This window comes from Orcinus orca, chromosome 1 (assembly GCF_937001465.1).
Source record: "Orcinus orca chromosome 1, mOrcOrc1.1, whole genome shotgun sequence".
Classification (NCBI taxonomy): Eukaryota; Metazoa; Chordata; class Mammalia; order Artiodactyla; family Delphinidae; genus Orcinus; species Orcinus orca.
This window is the reverse complement of record NC_064559.1, coordinates 153,848,435-153,868,034: the sequence shown is the minus strand read 5'-3', so window position 1 is coordinate 153,868,034 and position 19,600 is coordinate 153,848,435. Positions and strand designations below refer to the sequence as shown.

At 41.0% G+C, this 19,600-nt stretch overlaps 1 long non-coding RNA gene across 2 annotated transcripts in view; it reads left to right on the top strand.

Moving 5' to 3' along the window:
- Positions 1-19,600, top strand: part of LOC125961470 (uncharacterized) — a 186,349-nt gene that overhangs the window by 10,511 nt on the left and 156,238 nt on the right. The window contains exon 1 of one of the 2 annotated variants that reach the window (XR_007472221.1): positions 10,185-11,450. The exons of the other annotated variant lie outside the window; for it this stretch is intronic. This is a non-coding gene — a long non-coding RNA (uncharacterized LOC125961470). Of the gene's footprint in view, positions 1-10,184; positions 11,451-19,600 lie in introns of those variants that run through there. 2 annotated transcript variants of the gene reach the window in all.

Genomic DNA, 19,600 nt, shown 5'->3' with positions numbered 1-19,600 from the left:
AGTAATGGCCTCCTCCGTCTCTGGCTGACCATTCAAAGCCACTCTGGAGCTTTGGCGGGGGGCTACCTTCACCTCCGTTCTTCAGCAGATGCGGGGTCTGCCATTTACTGAAGAAATTCTCTCCACTTTGCAGGCTTCCTTCATATGCCAACACTTGGAGGGAGAAGAGGCAGGCCAAAGCAAAATCCTGGCTTTCTTCTTTTTCAGCTCTTTCTTGTCCTTTCTAATGCACGTTGTGATCACTGCCCAAGGCTCAGGGAATTTGACTTTTAGCTCTTCTACTTCCTAAATACATTCTCAGTGAGTGAGGTGTTCTCCCCTTCATGGTTTCTGGGTCATTTTGGTCCAGGTGGGTCACTTGGCTCAAAGAGATGCTGCTGATTCTGATAGAAAGCTCCATGAATGTGGGTCTCTATATCACTAGTCTATATCTACATCACTATCACTATTTTCATTTCAGTTGTACTAGTAAGGAAAAGTGCATTTTTAACACAATAAATTGCTTGAGCCAGCAATTAAACCAGCAATTTCCCATTTGTTTCTCAGCTTAGGTGGGGTGGCAAGTCTGGTCAGGTAAATAGGTTTCTTAGAACAACAGTTCTCACACTTTTCACACTCAAGGTATTTTTAGCAGCTCAATTTGAAAGATTAAAGACTCATCTGACAACAGTAAACAAGTCAGCAGTCATTACTGATCAGTCTGAACTACAAAAAATAATGTTGCATCAGATTTTAGTATTTTTTTCAGCATTCCCTTGATCTCACAGCACCACTGTTGATGTTTGATAGAAATATCAACTATCATGACTACTCTTTCTTATACACACAGAAGACAATGTTCTCAAGTGTTCCATTAAACACTTCTTTCTTTGTCACCTGCTTGAATCTGTGATACAGTCCTTCCCGGTTCATAGCAAGTTTTGCTCTGCCGGACACCATGTTGCACAACCCACTGTAATGCAATGTTTAATCTGACAGGCATTGTCAAATAGAGTATCTTTAGTGATAGCCAAAACATATTGGAATATTGATCAAAAATTAGTAACACGGGCTTCTCTGGTGGCGCAGTGGTTGAGAGTCCGCCTGCCGATGCAGGGGACACGGGTTCGCGCGCTGGTCCGGGAAGATCCCACATGCCGCGGAGCGGCTGGGCTCATGAGCCATGGCCACTGAGCCTGCGCGTCCGGAGCCTGTGCTGCGCAATGGGAGAGGCCACAACAGTGAGGGGCCCACGTACCGAAAAAAAAAATTAGTAACACATCCAAATTTTTTGATACATATGTGTTCTGCATCACATATTTGTAAAACTTTGGTCTGGACAAATGCCGTCCAAGATTCTGACTTTCTCTGTTCTCTTTTATTTTTCTCTTTTACGTATAACTGTATTTAACTTCTACTTTTGCTAAGATGGTTTGTGGGGTTTGGGGTTTTTTTGCTCCCTAAATACCAACTTCCTTTTCTCTAGGTCCAATGAGGTCACAAAACGCTAATGTCTAAATATAACTCTGGTTCTCAATAAAGGAATCTAATATGGAGAAATTACATTAGTGAAAAAAATTGAGTTTGATCCCAGCCACTTGGTAATTGGGTAGTATTGGTCTGAACTTACATTCCTTCCTCTCTATTTTACATAGAGATAATAAATAATGTTACCTACCTTGGCTGATTGGCTGAGATAATATATGGAGTATATGTGGTACAGTGCTTAGTTAATATTAATTCCCTTTTCTTTATGGCCCTCTCCTCTTCTGGGTATCTCTCTATGTCTTCTGGTGCTGCTGTCTGAAGGACTTGGGTCAGTTCTAAAGGATGGATGAGTTGAAATTGACAGCCAACCAGGAAGCAAGAGTTAGGCTGACCTCCTGAAGTGGTGAAAATATGCCTATTAACTCTATTCTTCATAAGATGTTTAAACATAGCCCGCAGGTTTTATAAACCTGAGATTTTATTTTTTTCAAGAAAATCTCAGTAATTCCACTGTCTCTTGACCTGGGTTCTCCTAATCCTGGGCAGCAGATCTGAGGAACAAGGAGAGCACGGTAGGGAAAGTGGGGGAAGAGCCAATAAAAAGGTACATTATCAAGCTGGCCATATGTGGTATCAAGTGACAGTGTTACCTGATTCATGGGACCTTCTTCTAAGAGACTATGAAAACAATTACTTCTCAAGTCAGTCCTTCCAAGAAAAGAAGGAAGGAGAATTTATCCATTAGCTCCCATTTCTCATTAGTCAAATGCTTGCTCCCTAGGATATTAATTCTTTGATACTTCTGAGCTGAGCATACGTGGTCCCATGTCATCTTATCCCGCAGCATCATCTGAAACAAGAGGCAAGATGTGCTTTGAATAGACATGTGGCAAATGCTGTTAGGTTGTGGCCACATGAAATGAGTTAGTGTCCAGCCAGACTGTGTCAATACAGTGACTGTTGGTTCTGGAACAAGTGTGGCAATGACAGAAAAAGCTGAGATCAAGAGAATCTGAAGCAACCATAAGTGGTATATGATACAATTCACCCCCTTGCACCAGTCACCTCAACTCATGTGCTCTCATTGTATCTGGCTACCATTCTGAAATAAGAGACCCCTCTCTCTTTTCTTTTTCTTTCTTTTCTCTTGGTGGAAACAACATGCTGTCAGCTTCAACTGATTCCAAGGGTATAATAAATATAATCTCCCTTCTTCACCAGCTATTCTAGAATTTCCTCCCCTTCAGTTGCTTTCCTGCTGGAGTGACCTCATTTCTGAGGGTACGTATCCATAGTGGCCTTGCCTTTTGTCAGGCTGTGGTTGCTACAATTGATCACTTGCCAGGTATAAAACCGCCAAGAGATACCTCAGTGAATTCCTGGGTTGCTGACACATCCCTTTTTATCCCTATTGTATAGCAGCAATTCTGGATTTCTTCTTATGATAACAGGGATCAATTACCCCTGACAAGACATTAATACCTTTTTTTGCTTGATGTTTCTTGGTATAAGGAGCTCAAAATGAACAGGTAGGTCATACCTTCAAGTTAAGTAGGAATTTTTCTGTGTCATTTGATAGATGCACGCTCCCATTCCACTCTACCTATCTGATCCCCAGGAAACACAATCTCTAATCTCGTAGAACCTAAGATCAGAAAGTGCAAATTCTGTGAGTTTTAGAAATTATGGTGAAAGAACCCAGTTCTATTTTGACCCTGTGCTTCCCAGACGCATTTATTTTTGCTATGTAGGATAAAGCATCACTGTGTATCTACCATTTATCAGTACTTACCCTGCATCCTAGAGGACAGCAATCAATCCTTAGCTTAACCTTCAACACGGCTTTCCAGTGTTCTTCTAGACAGATGCTCTTGGTGAGGGGTGTATATTGAAGACCAGTGGTTCCTGTGGTTGTACATCCATTGTAGCTCTTCCTTTGGCATAAATAGGGATCTTGCTCCAAGGAAATGTTGTATGGAACATGATGCTGATAGATCAGGCATCTATTGGTTGGATGGTGGTGCTGAGGGAAGTGCAAGGAAAGGAAAACTAACATTGTCAGTAGATTTCTATTCCAGTGAGACAAAAATCACTGCCCTTTTCATAGTAGAAGTGGCCCACTGTAATTGACCTCCTGCTAAAATTGAGGTTGCCTCAAGGGATGGTGCCATAGTGATGGCTCAGAGTTGGTCTCTTCTCCTAGGAAACTGGATGGATATTCACCATGGCAGTAGCTGTATCAGTCTTGATTAGAGGAAGTACATGCTGTTAGACCCATTTAGTGTCTTTATTTCTTCATATGGCCACTCTGTTGATTGGCACAGTTCATGAGGCTTTAGGTTGCTAAGGAAAGGAGAAAAATAACGTCTACTGAGTCATTCTGTTCCCTTAACTATTGAAAGCTTCCTCTGCAGGGAATACTTCCTGATGAGCATTATTGTGAGACACAAGGATCTGCACACTTTGTGCCTACTTTTATAGATTTGCTTACATACCTCTTGCCCAGAACTACTTGTTTTAAACCTTCCAGTGTTATTTGTTCTAGACCTCTCAACAACTAGCCAAGTCATGCAACCATTAACCAGGAGCCTAAGTACCTCAAGCTACATCTCCCTCCATTAGCACTGGATGGCCAAGTGTACTGCTAGCAGATCTGCCCGCTGGGAGGATTTCTCTTCACCATTGTTCACTAGAAATACCCCTGAGTGGAATTATAATGGCGGTTGTCCATTTTCAGTTAGCACCAACATATCATGCCAACCCATCTGTGAACTAAGCCCAAGTTCATTCCTCTTCTGACAGTTGGTTGTAGGGTACTCCCCATGAGCTATAGGTTTGGGTTTTAGAAGAGGTATTGATACAATAGGGACAGATGATGTGGAAGTCTGAGCTGTTAATGCAATGTACTTGTGCCTTCTCGAATCACTTAAGCCCAAACTCTAATGTACCGTTTCTGTACATTAATGGATTGCAACACAATCCGTTATGTAGAATAATGGATTGTGTTGCACCTGCTTGAATTTATGACACAGTGAATTAAACAATATCCAGGATATAATGGGCAGCTCTGGTCACATAGTGCTTGATAGCAGTACTCAGTCCCTCCTAGGGTCCAATAGAATGCCAGCTGTTGATTTTCAAACAGAAAGTTGTTCTCTGCTGTAAAAGCCATGGCCTTACTCTCAAGCTCTAGGAGACGATGTAACAACTCTCCTATTGAAACTTGCTTGGTCCTCCACTCAGCATTCTCATCTGCCACTGTTACTTTTAGTTTGTAGCTGAGTGGGCAGGCGGGTTCCCAGCCTCAACTTGCTGCAAACCCCTCTCTTGCTCTGGGTTCTATGTGAAATTGGCAGTCTTATAGTTCACCTGATAAATGAGACAAAGCAATGTTCCTGAGTGCAGTGTGTGCTGCCTCCAAAACCCAAAGAGGCCAACTTAGTGCTGGGAGGTGTAACTCTGTCATAATGGTTGGAGGTGCAAGATGCAGAAAGTGTTCTTATATTAGAGATGTGCTGTCCAATAGAGTAGCCACTAACCATGTGACTATTTTAATTTAAATGAATTAAAATTTTAAGAATATGTAAAAATTCAGTTTCCCAGTTTCACTAGCCACATTTCGAGTGCTCAATACCTAGATGTAGCTAGTGGCTATTCTATTTGGCAGCACAGATACAGAAAATTTCTGTGATGGAAGAAAGTTCTATTGGATAGCATTGGCTTTGAGGCTATGCTCCTACACAGCAGGTTAAAATTTGAACACAGGTCTATATGGTGCAAAAGCCCATGGTTTTTCTGCTTCAGCAAGTTGCAGAGGGTCTGAGTCTAAGCAGATGCTTTCCTGCTATTGTGTTCAAGGGCAACATGAGCTCTCCAATTAGATTTTTGTGCAACTAAGTAAGTTTTGGTTCATGCAAAAATTCTCTTTGCATTCAACAAATGAAAAAGGCATTTTATCTAAAGGCCAGGTCTGCTGTGGCAGCTCTCCGTATCTGACCTCTCTTTCTGGGCTACAGTAGACTCAGAAAGCAGTTTTCTTTTGAAAGAAAGTTTTCATTCTGCTCAGAAATATTATGCATTTTCAAAGAAATGGGGCTGACTAGAATTCTGTGGCAGACAGCAGAATCTCTGAATGCTGTAGTTCTGCATTTCTATCTGTACTCTATGAAAGGCGAGGACCATTGTCCCCACAGAACGTGGCTAAATGGCATCTGGAGCATGAATGGGCAGGAAAAACACTCTCTTCTCTCTAATAACACCACTTATGGCACACAGGCAGGGTTCTCTTCTGAATGTGGTAAAGAGATGCTGTTATGATAAGACTAATTATTATACATTAGTTAAAATCCCATTTAGGGAGTGTTATATTGCTGCTATTTTATTTTGAATTTTTGAATTTTATTTTATTTATTTTTTTATACAGTAGGTTCTTATTAGTTATCTATTTTATACATATTAGTATATATATGTCAAACCCAATCTCCCAATTCATCCCACCCCCACCACCCCCACCTACCACTTTCCCCACTTGGTGTCTATACGTTTGTTCTCTACATCTGTGTCTCTATTTCTGCCCTGCAAACTGGTTCATCTGTACCATTTTTCTAGGTTTCACATATATGCATTAATATATGATATTTGTTTTTCTCTTTCTGACTTACTTTACTCTGTATGACAGTCTCTAGATCCATCCACATCTCTGCAAATGACCCAATTTCGTTCCTTTTTATGGGTAATATTCCATTATATATATGCATCACATCTTCTTTTTTCATTCGTCTGTCGATGGGCATTTAGGTTGCTTCCATGACCTGGCTATTGTAAATAGTGCTGCAATGAACTTTGGGGTACATGTGTCTTTTTGAATTATGATTTGCTCTAGTTATAAGCCCAGTAGTGGGATTGCTGGGTCATATGGTAATTCTATTTTTAGTTTTTTAAGGGATCTCCATACTGTTCTCCATAGTGGCTGTATCAATTTACTTTCCCACCAACAGTGCAAGAGGGTTCTCTTTTCTCTACACCCTCTCCATCATTTGTTGTTTGTAGATTTTCTGATGATGCCCATTCTAACTGGTGTGAGGTGATACCTCACTGTAGTTTTGATTTGCATTTCTCTAATAATTAGTGATGTTCAGAAGCTTTTCATGTGCTTCTTGGCCATCTGTATATCTTCTTTGGAGAAATGTCTATTTAGGTCTTCTGCCCATTTTTGGACTGGGTTGTTTGTTTTTTGAATATTGAGTGGCATGAGCTGTTTATATATTTTGGAGATTAATCCTTTGTCCCTTGATTCATTTGCAAATATTTTCTCCCATTCTGAGGGTTGTCTTTTCGTCCTGTTTGTAGTTTCCTTTGCTTTGCAAAAGCTTTTCAGTTTCATTAGGTCCTATTTGTTTGTTTTTATTTCCATTACTCTAGGAGGTGGATCAAAGAAGATCTTGCTGTGGTTTATGTCAGAGTGTTCTTCCTATGTTTGCCTCTAAGAGTTTTATAGTGTCCAGTCTTACATTTAGGTCTCTAATCCATTTTGAGTTTATTTTTGTGTATCGTGCTACAGAGTGTTCTAATTTCATTCTTTTACATGTAGCTGTCCACTTTTGCCAGCATCACTTATTGAAGAGACTGTCTTTTCTCCATTGTATATCCTTGACTCCTTTGTCATAGATTAGTTGACCATAGGTGCATGGGTTTATCCCTGGACTTTCTATCCTGTTCCATTGATCTATATTTCTGTTTTAGTGCCAGTACCATACTGTCTTGATTACTGTAGTTTTGTAGTATAGCCTGAAGTCAGGGAGCCTGATTCCTCCAGCTGTGTTTTTTTCCCTCAAGACTGCTTTCGCTATTCGGGGCCTTTTGTGTCTCCATACAAATTTTAAGATTTTTTTGTGCTAGTTCTGTAAAATTGCCATTGGTAATTTGAGAGGGATTGCATTGAATCTGTAGATTGCTTTGGGTAGTATAGTCATTTTCACAATACTGATTCTTCCAATCCAAGAACATGGTATATCTCTCCATCTGTTGGTATCATCTTTAATTTCTTTCATCAGTGTCTTATAGTTTTCTGCATACAGGTCTTCTGTCTCCCTAGGTAGGTTTATACCTAGGTATTTTATTCTTTATATTGCAATGGCAAATGAGAGTGTTTCCCTAATTTCTCTTTCAGATTTTTCATCATTAGTGTATAGGAATGCAAGAGATTTCTGTGCATTAATTTTGTACCCTGCAACTTTACCTAATTCATTGATTAGCTCTAGTAGTTTTCTGGTGGCATCTTTAGGATTCTCTATGTATAGTATCATATCATCTTCAAACAGTGACAGTTTTACTTCTTCTTTTCCAGTCTGTATTCCTTTTATTTCTTTTCCTTCTCTGGTTGCCGTGGCTAGAACTTCCAAAACTATGTTGAATAATAGTGGTGAGAGTGGACATCCTTGTTTGTTCCTGATCTTAGAGGAAATGCTTTTAGTTTTTCACCATTGAGAATGATGTTTGCTGTGGGTTTGTTGTATATGGCCTTTATTATGTTGAGGTAGGTTCCCTGTATGCCCACTTTCTGGGGAGTTTTTATCATAAATGGGTGTTGAATTTTGTCAAAAGCGTTTTCTGCATCTATTGAGATGATTATATGGTTTTATTCTTCAGTTTGTTAATATGGTGTATCACATTGATTGATTTGTGTATATTGAAGAATCCTTGCATCCCTGGGATAAATCCCACTTGATCATGGTGTATGATCCTTTTAATGTGTTGTTGGATTCTGTTTGCTAGTATTTTGTTGAGAATTTTGCATTATATTCATCAGTGATGTTGGTCTGTAATTTTCTTTTTTTGTAGTATCTTTATCTGGTTTTGGTATCAGGATGATGATGGCCTCATAGAATGAGTTTGGGAGTGTACCTTCCTCTGCAAGTTTTTGGAAGAGTTTGAGAAGGATGGGTGTTAGCTCTTCTCTGAATGTTTGATAGAATTCACCTGTGAAGCCATCCGATCCTGGACTTTTGTTTGTTGGAAGATTTTTAATCACAGCTTCACTTTCATTACTTGTGATTGGTCTTCATATTTTCTATTTCTTCCTGGTTCAGTCTTGGAAGGTTATACCTTTCTAAGAACTTGTCCATTTCTTCCAGGTTGTCCATTTTATTGGCATAGAGTTGCTTGTAGTAGTCTCTTAGGATGCTTTGTATTGCTGCCGTGCTGTTGTAACTTCTCCTTTTTCAATTCTAATTTTGTTGATTTGAGTCCTCTCCCTCTTTTTCTTGATGAGTCTGGCAAATGGTTTATCAATTTTGTTTATCTTCTCAAAGAACCAGCTTTTAGTTTTATTGACCTTTGCTATTGTTTTCTTTGTTTCTATTTCATTTAGTTCTGCTCTGATCTTTATGATTTCTTTCCTTCTGCTAACTTTGGGTTTTGTTTGTTCTTCTTTCTGTAGTTCCTTTAGGTGTAACATTAGATTGTTTATTTGAGATTTTTCTTGTTTCTTGAGGTAGGCTTGTATAGCTATAAACTTCCCTCTTAGAACTTATTTTCCTGCATCCCAGAAGTTTTGGATCATGGTGTTTTCATTGTCATTTGTCTCTAGGTATTTTTTTGCTTTTCTTTTTGAAATCTTCAGTGATCTCTTGGTTATTTAGTAACGTAGTGTTTAGCCTCCATGTGTTTGTGTTTTTTACATTTTTTTACCTGTAATTGATTTCTAATCTCATAGCGTTGTGGTCAGGAAAGATGCTTGATATGATTTCAATTTTCTTAAATTTACTGAGGTTGATTTGTGACCCAAGATGTGATCTATCCTGGAGAATGTTCCGTGCGCACTTGAGAAGAAAGTGTAATCTGCTGTCTCTGGGTGGAATGTCCTATAAATATCAATTAAATCTATCTGGTCTATTGTGTCATTTAAAGCTTGTGTTGGCTTATTAATTTTCTCTTTCAATGATCTGTCCATTGGTGTAAGTGAGGTGTTAAAAGTCCCCCACTATTATTGTGTTACTGTCGATTTCCTCTTTTAGAGGTGTTAGCAGTTGCCTTATGTATTGAGGTGCTCCTATGTTGGGTGCATATATATTTATAATTGTTATATCTTCTTCTTGGGTTTGTCCCTTGATCATTACATAGTGTCCTTCCTTGTCTCTCATAACATTCTTTATTTTAAAGTCTATTTTATCTGATATGAGTATTGCTACTCCAGCTTTCTTTTGATTTCCATTGGCATGGAATATCTTTCTCCATCCCCTTAAACTCAGTCTGTATGTGTCCCTAGGTCTGAAGCATACATATGGGTCTTGTTTTTATATCCATTCAGTGAGCCTGTGTCTTTTGATTGGAGCATTTAATCCATTCACGTTTAAGGTAATTATCAATATGTATGTTCCTATTACCATTTTCTTAATTGTAATGGGTTTGCTTTTGTAGGTCCTTTCCATCTCTGTGTTTCCCACTTAGAGAAGTTCCTTTAGCATTTGTGGTAGAGCTGGTTTGGTGGTGCTGAATTCTTTTAGCTTTTGCTTGTCTGTAAAGCTTTTTTTTTTTTTTTTTGCGGTACACAGGCCTCTCACTGTTGTGGCCTCTGCCGGACGCACAGGCTCAGCAGCCATGGCTCACGGGCCCAGCCGCTCCATGGCATGTGGGATCTTCCCGGACCAGGGCACGAACCCATGTCCCCTGCATCGGCAGGTGGACTCTCAACCACTGCGCCACCAGGGAAGCCTGTAAAGCTTTTGATTTCTCTGTTGAACTGAATGAAATCCTTGTCGGTAGTGTAATCTTGGTTGTACGTTCTTCCCTTTCATCACTTTAAATTCGTCATGCCACTCCCTTCTAGCTTGTAGAGTTTCTGCTGAGAAATCAGCTGTTAACCTTATGGGAGTTTCCTTGTATGTTATTTGTCATTTTTCCCTTGTTGCTTTCAATTATTTTTTTTGTCTTTAATTTTTGTCAGTTTGATTACTATGTATCTCAGCATGTTTCTCCTTGGGTTTGTCCTGCCTGGAACTCTCTGTGCTTCCTGGACTTGGGTGGCTATTTCCTTTCCCATGTTAGGAAAGTTTTCGACTATGATCTCTTCAAATATTTTCTCGGGTCCTTGCTCTCTCTCTTCTCCTTCTGGGGCCCTTATAATGCGAATGTTGTTGTGTTTAATGTTGTCCCAGAGGTGTCTTAGGCTGTCTTCATTTTTTTTCATTCTTTTTTCTTTATTGTGTTCCACAGCAGTGAATTTCACCATTCTGTCTTCCAGGTCACCTATCTGGTTTTCTGCCTCAGTTATTCTGCTATTGATTCCTTCTAGTGTGTTTTTCATTTCAGTTATTGTATTGTTCATCTCTGTTTGTTTGCTCTTTAATTCTTCTAGGTGTTTGTTCTTTAATTCTTCTAGCTCTTTGTTAAACATTTCTTGCATCTTCTGGATCTTTGCCTCCATTCCTTTTCTGAGGTCCTGGGTCATCTTCACTCTCATTATTCTGAATTATTTTTCTGGAAGGTTGCCTATCTCCACTTCATTTAATTGTTTTTCTGGGGTTTTATCTTGTTCCTTCATCTGGTGCATAGCCCTCTGCCCTTTCATCTTGTCTATTTTTCTGTGAATGTGGTTTTTGTTCCACAGGCTGCAGGATTGTAGTTCTTCTTGCTTCTGCTGTCTGTCCTCTGGTGGATGAGGCTATCTAAGAGGCTTGTGCAAGTTTCCTGATGGGAGGGACTGGTGGTGGGCAGAGCTGGGTGTTGCTCTTGTGGGCAGAGCTCAGCAAAACTTTAATCTGCTTGTCTGCTGATGGGTGGAGCTGAGTTCCCTCCCTGTTGGTTGTTTGGCCTGAGGCAACTTAACACTGGAGCCTACCTGGGCTCTTTGGTGGGGCAAATGGCGGAATCTGGGAGGGCTCAGCTAAGGACTGCTTCCCAGAACTTCTGCTGTCAGTGTCCTTGTCCTCACGGTGAGCCACACCCACCCGCCACCTCTGCAGGAGACCCTCCAACACTAGCAGGTAGGTGGTTCAGTCTCCTATGGCGTCACCACTCCTTCCCCTGGGTTCTGATGCGCACGCTACTTTGTGTGTGCCCTCCAAGAGTGGAGTCTCCATTTCCCCCAGTCCTGTCGAAGTCCTGTGATCAAATCCCACTAGCCTTCAAAGTTTGATTCTCTAGGAATTCTTCCTCCCGTTGCCGGACCCCCAGGTTGGGAAACCTGACGTGGGGCTCAGAACCTTCACTCCAGTGGGTGGACTTCTGTGGTATAAGTGTTCTCCAGTTTGTGAGTCACCCACCCAGCAGTTATGGGATTTGATTTTATTGTGATTGTGCCCCTCCTACCATCTCATTGTGGTTTCTCCTTTGTCTTTGGATGTGGGCATCTTTTTTGTGAGTTCCAGTGTCTTCCTTTCGATGATTGGTCAGCAGTTAGTTGTGATTCCGGTGCTCTCGCAAGAGGGAGTGAGTTATTGCAGCTATTTTAAAAGACGTTTGCTAGCCCTCCAAGTTGGGGGGCGAGATTAATTAGTGTCAATGGAAGGATCTCCAATATAAAAACAAATTAAGCCTCCTCATGCAGCCTTGCCTGGGTGTCCTTGAGTTGCTGCTTCCTTTGTGACAGAGAGTGTTTGGTCTGATCTATTCTAATTGGAGAGAAAGGATGGAATGCACGTTTGCTAAAGGGCATCTGATGTGCCAGACACGATGATATGTACTTTAAAAGAAGAAGGAATCTTTGAACTAGGATTTCCCATTGTTCCCACTGAACCCACTGGAGAACATTGCTAAACTGAGGCATTTGAGCCCTAAGACTATGCTTGTGACATAAATTGGATCATCTGTTTTGGGTGGCCCCTCCCAAGTCGTTCCTGATGATTTACTTCCATTATATTCCAACAGGCAAAAGAAAACAAGAATTAAAAAGCACACTCCAACCTGCTGTAAAAAAATAAATAAATAAATAAAATAAAATAAGATTAGGACTAAAAAATAAAACAGATAAACAACAAGGACCTACTGTACAGCACAGGGAACTATATTCAATATCTTGTAATAAACTGTAATGGGAAAGAAGCTGAAAAATAAAAAAATATATATTTATAAATAAATAAATAAATAAAGTAGGTCCCCCACCCCTTAAAAAAACACACACACACACACACTCCAGTTATTTCTTTTAAACTCTTCCATGAATACTAAAGACATTTGCTTCAGGATTCTTGGCTTGAAGGATATTTTTTAAATATGGCAGGTCCAATTCCTACCTGAAATAGTGTTATTAACTTTAATCCTTTGTCCAGTCCCACTGGCTATAATATTTCATCATCCTTCTCATCTCATACTTTGAAGTCGTAGCCCAGATTTTCTGAGATAGACCTCATTTCATATACTGTAGCTATTGTCAGGTAAGACAAATTACTACATATGTACTTAAATGTATTTTGATTTTATAAATCTTTGTGAGATTCATCATGTAAATAAATTCACAAATAAAAGAAAATCTTATAGCATGTGCCTAATTTTAGTTTCAGAAACCATATGCAACTATCACCAAAATCTTGACCCATTCCATATATTTTAATTGGTTTTTGTAACCGTGTAACTTTAGACCATTTATGTAACCTCACTGAGACTCAGGATTTTTGGTTTTTGTTTTCAGCTCTAAAAAAGGATAATAAGATTCACTTCATAGGGTTCTTCTGTGAGGATCAAATGAGTTGATATATAAAAGCATTAGTGTGGGACTTCCCTGGTGGCACAGTGGTTAAGAGTCTGCCTGCCAATGCAGGGGACATGGGTTCGAGCCCTGGTCTGGGAGGATCCCACATGCCGTGGGGCAACTAAGCCCGTGTGCCACAACTACTGAGCCTGTGCTCTAGAGCCCATGAGCCACAACTACTGAAGCCCACACGCCGCAACTACTGAAGGCTGCATGCCACAACTACTGAAGCCTGTGCGCCTAAAGCCCGTGCTCCACAACAAGAGAAGCCTCCACGATGAGAAGCCCGTGCACTGCAATGAAGAGTAGCCTCTGCTCGCCGCAATGAGGGAAAGCCTGCATGTAGCAATGAAGACCCAACACAGCCAAAAATAAACAAACAAACAAGTAAATAAATAAATATTGATTTAAAAAAATAAATAAAAATAAAAGCATTAGTGACTTTCCCTTCAGGGCAAGATTGGGTTAACAGGGACCAGATTTACCCTCTTGGCTGGAACAACCCAAAACTGGCTAAAATATAAGAGAAGAGGGAATAGTTTTAAGACACTGGGTGGGACTTCCCTGGTGGCACAGTGGTTAAGAATTCACCTGCCTAATGCAGGGGAAACAGATTCAAGCCCTGGTCCAGGAAGATCCCACATGCCACAGAGTAACTAGGCCTGTGAGCCACAACTACTGAAGGCCGCATGCCTAGAGCCCGAGAGCCACAGCTACTGAAGCCCATGCACCTAGAGCCCGTGTTCCGCAAGAAGAGAAGCCACCTCAATGAGAAGCCCACACACTGCAACAAAAAGTGGGCCCTGCTCGCCGCAACTAGAGAAAGCCTGCGCACAGCAATGAAGACCCAACGCAACCCAAAAATCAATAAATTAAATTAAGAAAAAAAAAGACACTGGGCAACAAGCAACAAAGGACAGTAATTCCTGAAAGACGGGAACCAAATGAGGCAAACCCAGCCATTGTCCCAGCTTACTGTCTTTAGAGAGTTTCCAGGCAATGGAGCAGGGAGGCAAAGTAAATTTCAGAGCAAAGAATATTACCAGGAATATGAATGTCACTTCATAATGATAAAGGTGTCATTCCAATAAGAGGACATAACAATCTTAAACAGATATTCACCTAATGATGGACCTTCAAAATACATGAAGCAAAAACTCATGGAACGCCAAGGAGAAACAGATCAGTACACAAACAGGTTTCTTAAACAGCTTTCAGTTTTTTTTTTGTTTTTTTTGTTGTGGTACGTGGGCCTCTCACTGTTGTGGCCTCTCCCGTTGCGGAGCACAGGCTCTGGACGCGCAGGCTCAGCGGCCATGGCTCACGGGCCCAGCCGCTCCGCGGCACGTGGGATCCTCCCGGACCGGGGCATGAACCCGTGTCCCATGCATCGGCAGGCGGACTCTCAACCACTGCACCACCAGGGAAGTCCGACAGCTTTCAGTTTTGACTGAGGTGAAAGATTAGTCAATAATGTGACAGATTAGAAACTGAAAATGTTTTAGAATTAATGCTATAGAAAATGACAAATAAAAAATAAGTGAAGAACGGCTAAGCTGCATTTACTAGAGAGGAGATTTGGATAATGGAGCGACTTGGATAGTGAGCAGCAGAAGTGGCGTTTTGTAGGGACGTGCTGTAAGTGCAGTAGGAGCACTGGCAAAACTAGGGTGACCTTTAAGATGATAGGATAAGATATTTAAACAGTAGTATTGGGCTTCCCTGGTGGTGCAGTGGTTGAGAGTCCGTCTGCCGATGCAGGGGACACGGGTTTGTGCCCCGGTCCGGGAAGATCCCACGTGCCGCGGAGCGGCTGGGCCCGTGAGCCATGGCCGCTGAGCCTGCGCGTCCGGAGCCTGTGCCCCGCAATGGGAGAGGCCACAACAGTGAGAGGCCCGCTTACCGAAAAACAAAACAAAACAAAACAGAACCCAGTAGTATCATAGGATAAACAAGGGAGAAAGATTCAAGATGCCCAACAAAAATATTCATCTTTCCTCACCAGAAACAGTCCTCAGACTAACCATTCTGTGACATTGCCTCCCTTCGAGGTTGAACCAGAGGCTCATCATAACCCAGTTTCACCTGGATAAAAATCTAAAAGGGTGATGTGTTGGTTAGGATAGGCTATTGCCCAAAATTCAGTGGTGTGACACAATAAACATTTTTCTTTCATGTAACAATCCAGTAGTGTTCTGCTGTATGTGGTCATTCTGGAGCATAGGCTGCTTTTGTCTTGAGTTTGTGCTCCTCTTTTCCACTTTCCAAATTCTGTCTATTTAGCCAGTGGATGGGGTGGAAGAACGAGGAATGCACGAAGAAGGTTTTTAAGTTTCAGGCCCAGAAGTGGCTCATGTCACATAGGTTCACATTCCCTTGGTAGAAGTGTAGACACATGGCTTCAACTAACTGCAGGATGTGGTCCAGCCATGTGCCCAGAAGAAAAACAGAGCACTGGTATTTGTAAACACTAGCAATCTCTACAGCTGATGTCCCTATCCCATCTATTTATTGATGCTCTGGGAACCACTTTACTCTGTTGAACACTGGCCCTAACTCCAAATTTATTTTGTAAGTGAATTTAGTGTTTTTATTATAGTAAATGTTCATGGAAAGAATTTGAACTGGAGTCAAACATGAGTATTTTCTAACATCATTGCATGGAAATAAAACATTATACAAAGACATAAACAGGCTGATATAAAAATATATCACCAAATCTCAGAATGTTAGAGGAGAGCGAAAGAGTCTTAAAAACCATCTAATTCAGTCTCCTAATTTTTCAGCTAAGTACACTGAGACCAGAGAGACTACATTACGTGTCCAAATCTCTGTAGATAATTAGTAAGAGAGCTGGGGTTGAAACCTAATTGGTGTGATCTCATGCTTTAAATTACCAACAGGAATTTAACACATCAAGATAGAAAGTCTTCATGTTTTATTTTCAAAAGGCAGAGAACAATTAAACAGTTTTGAAATCTAGTAAGTCTTTCTTTTCCATAAATTTATTTATTTTATTTATTTATTTTTGGCTGCATTGGGTCTTCATTGCTGCACACAGGCTTTCTCTAGTTGTGGTAAGCAGGGCCTACTCTTCATTGCAATGCATGGGCTTCTCATTGCGGCGGCTTCTCTTGTTGCGGGCCATGGGCTCTAGGTGCGCGGGCTTCAGTAGTTGTGGCGCACAGGCTTAGTTGCTCCACGGCTTGTGGGATCTTCCCGACCAGGGCTCGAACCCATGTCCCCTGCATTAGACAGGTGGATTCTTAACCACTGCACCACCAGGGAAGCCCTGAAATCTAGTAAGTCTTTAAATTACCTAGTTGCATAAAGTAAACTAACTTTTATTTTTGATAGACATTTTGCTCTTTTAACTTATGAGATGATAAGAGTCTATCAGAGAAATGCCTGCTGCCCATGGATGAATGGATTGGGCTGTTACAGCAGTCAGGATGGGGTTCTTTCTTTAAGAACTAGTAGGCCATTTTTCTTCGATTCCATAATTAAAAATTTAGATCAAGTCAGAAATCTGACAGTGTATATAGTTCTTTGCTTTTAGGTAGCAACATTTCTCAGTTCTACAAATAGACTTGCTTTGCAGTGCATGTTCTTTTCCTTAGTCTGATCTAAGTACTGCCGTTTCCCTTCTCTTCTTTTGTATACAACCCAATACCTCACTTACTTGGATTTGACACTAGGGATTCCATAGGAATGAATTTTCCAGACAAATGAAGTTTATCTGCATTATCAAAATTTAATAATTTGACAAGGAAATCTGTCTAGACTGTATCACATACTTATCTATTACCTTAAAAAGAGCCGTGGTATCATCCCTTTAATACAGAGCTTAGTAATTGAGAGCAGAGGTCTGGAGCCAGACTGCTTAGGTTGAAGACCTGGCTCTGACTCTTACCAGCTGCGTGACCTGAGGCACATTACTTAGTTCTTAATTTCTCTGTGTCTTAGTTTCCTCATTTGTAAAATGAGAATAATATTTAGTACATTTATCTTGAAGTAGTTGTGAAGATTAAAAGTTGATATATGTAAGGCACTTAAAGCAGTGTCTTGTATATAATAAGTACTAGTGTATGTTAGCTCAAAGCATCACAGTTTACACTGTGAAGGAGTGTGAGGGAGGGTGGATATTAATTAATAGAGAACACAGATACAATTACTGACTTATGATAAGTGAAGGGAAAGTACTAAGTGCTATCAACGTACTAACAGAGGAACCAGAGTTAGCCTGGCAATGTATTATAGAATTCTTTATATTTTAGTCTTTCCGACCGACATATAAGTTATTTGAAAGCATGAAGCATGTCTTAATTTTCTTTATGTAACTGTCAGTAAGCAGAGTATCTAGTGCATAGCAGGGACTCAAGACTACTTTGGAAAGAGAGATTAAAGGAAAGAAAGAAAAAAAGATCTTGATTCTACAGGTATCATCATGAGAATATAAAGATGTTGGGGGTGACTATTCCGCAGAGGGTAGAGAATTAAGCTCCCTGGTGACCCCTCATCCACAGAGGTGCAGCACCTTTTGCATAGAGGTCACCATCCCAGTGATTCTGGGCCTCTGCAGCTTAATGAGGATGTATCCATTTATGCATTAATGCTCATTCACTTTGTTCAAAGCAGTCCCTCAGGTTTTCCCGGAGGACTGGTTTGCTTATTTTATACAGGATTCTTAGAATATGCTGACATGTTTGATAATCAGGGACTCTTGGTTGGGGGAGTGCTTATCTTGGGGAAAGGCAGCAAGCTATGTTTGAAGGCAGGCTTTCCTCCTCTCTTGGGAGTTAAACAGTTTGAAAACAGGCTGCCTTCAGCCTTGCCTGGAATCCAGGGTGAAGGAGAAATACAAGGATGCCATATTAAAGGGGCCCTGCTGTTCTCCTGGCCGGAGGGTGAATTCATTGCACAGGTTGTGTGGTCTGAGAGTGCTGCCCTTTTTAGAGGAGAGGAGAAAAGGGAGGAGCATGTGGCCAGGTGCCTTGCCCCAGGTCACACAGTGGCCAAGCTTGGAGACCTCAGACCCGTATGCTCCCAGTCTGGCACCCTACACCTTAACAAATGGGAATTTGAAGAGTATGAAACAACTTTCAGAAATCTGTAAATGAATAAGGAGAGAGAAGGAGGAGACTGTATTGTTTGAACCTCCCATTTTAAATTGCGTTAACCTGGATGAAAGCCTATTTCAAATAATGCAATCAAAATAGTTAAAAATGACAGTAATACCAGCAAACACGTATGTGTTATTTATTATTTGCTAGCCATCATTCTGAGAGTTTTATATGTATAAGTTCACTTAATTCCCATAACAACACTATGACCTGGGATGATAATAAGGATTATTATCCCTATTTTACAGATGAGGAAACTGAGGCATGAGAGGTTCAGCAACTTGACCCAGGTCACATAGTTAGTAGGTTGAAGAGTTAGGATAAAGATTAGTTAAACATTAAAGGAGGACAGTGCCACTATTGAATACCTACTCTGCTAGGCACTTCCCACCTTTGTCAGGGTACACTTCTCTGTCCCTTTAATCTGCTCCCATTCTCATCCATGGTAGAGACAGACCTTTCAACATTATTATACATCAAAGATATGCTAAGAGAGGCCATCAGGATCGGCAAGAGAGTCCTGTTTCATTTCAGGAGCTCTACTCAGAAGGCTTCTGGAATAGGGCTCCTCCCAGACTCAGATGGGAGGGACAGACCCTAGCCTTGGTTGGGACTGAGGGCAGAGGATAGAAAAGAAAAACGAAGTAAAGAGGAAATAGAGAAGGCAAACTCTGTGGACTGCAATACAGCCTGCTGGGAAGAGTAGCAAAACTGTTTGCAGAGTCCTCTGGATTCCAGGTGTGTTTGTGACCCAACTACAAGAAAACTGGACTCTTTCTGGTCATGTTTGATATCTGCATGACGTTCCAGGTGTTGTTTCATAAAGGCAATACTTTATCTCGTCCAACTGTCAAAATATCCCTCTGTGTTAAATATTATATTCCCATTTATATAAATAAGTAGGGTGAGATCTAGATAGCTTACCCAATGTCAGACAGCTAGTACAAAGTGGAGAGGGCCTGAGACCCCAGTCTACAGTTTTGAAACTGATACACTTTCCCTTACCCTAGATGCTGGTTAACTATCCAACTGAGCCCATAAATGCTTCTCTTTTCCTCATAAGTTAGCTGAGTTAGGTACTAGTTGTGCAAGTCTTTCTCAATTCCTCTTGTGCATCTCAGCCCCTCCTCCCAGGGCCTCAGGGCCCTGATGCTGTCCTAAAGGAGGCCAGTAAAACCAGAGCCACACTGGAAAGTCAGAAGAGGGCAGATGACTGGGTTGTGCCAGGGTATGTCAGTGGAGGAACACAGTAGTGTCATGGGCTCCGGGGGCCCTTTTCATCGCCCAGGTCCTCAATAACATCCCAAAATAGAAAGCATCAAAC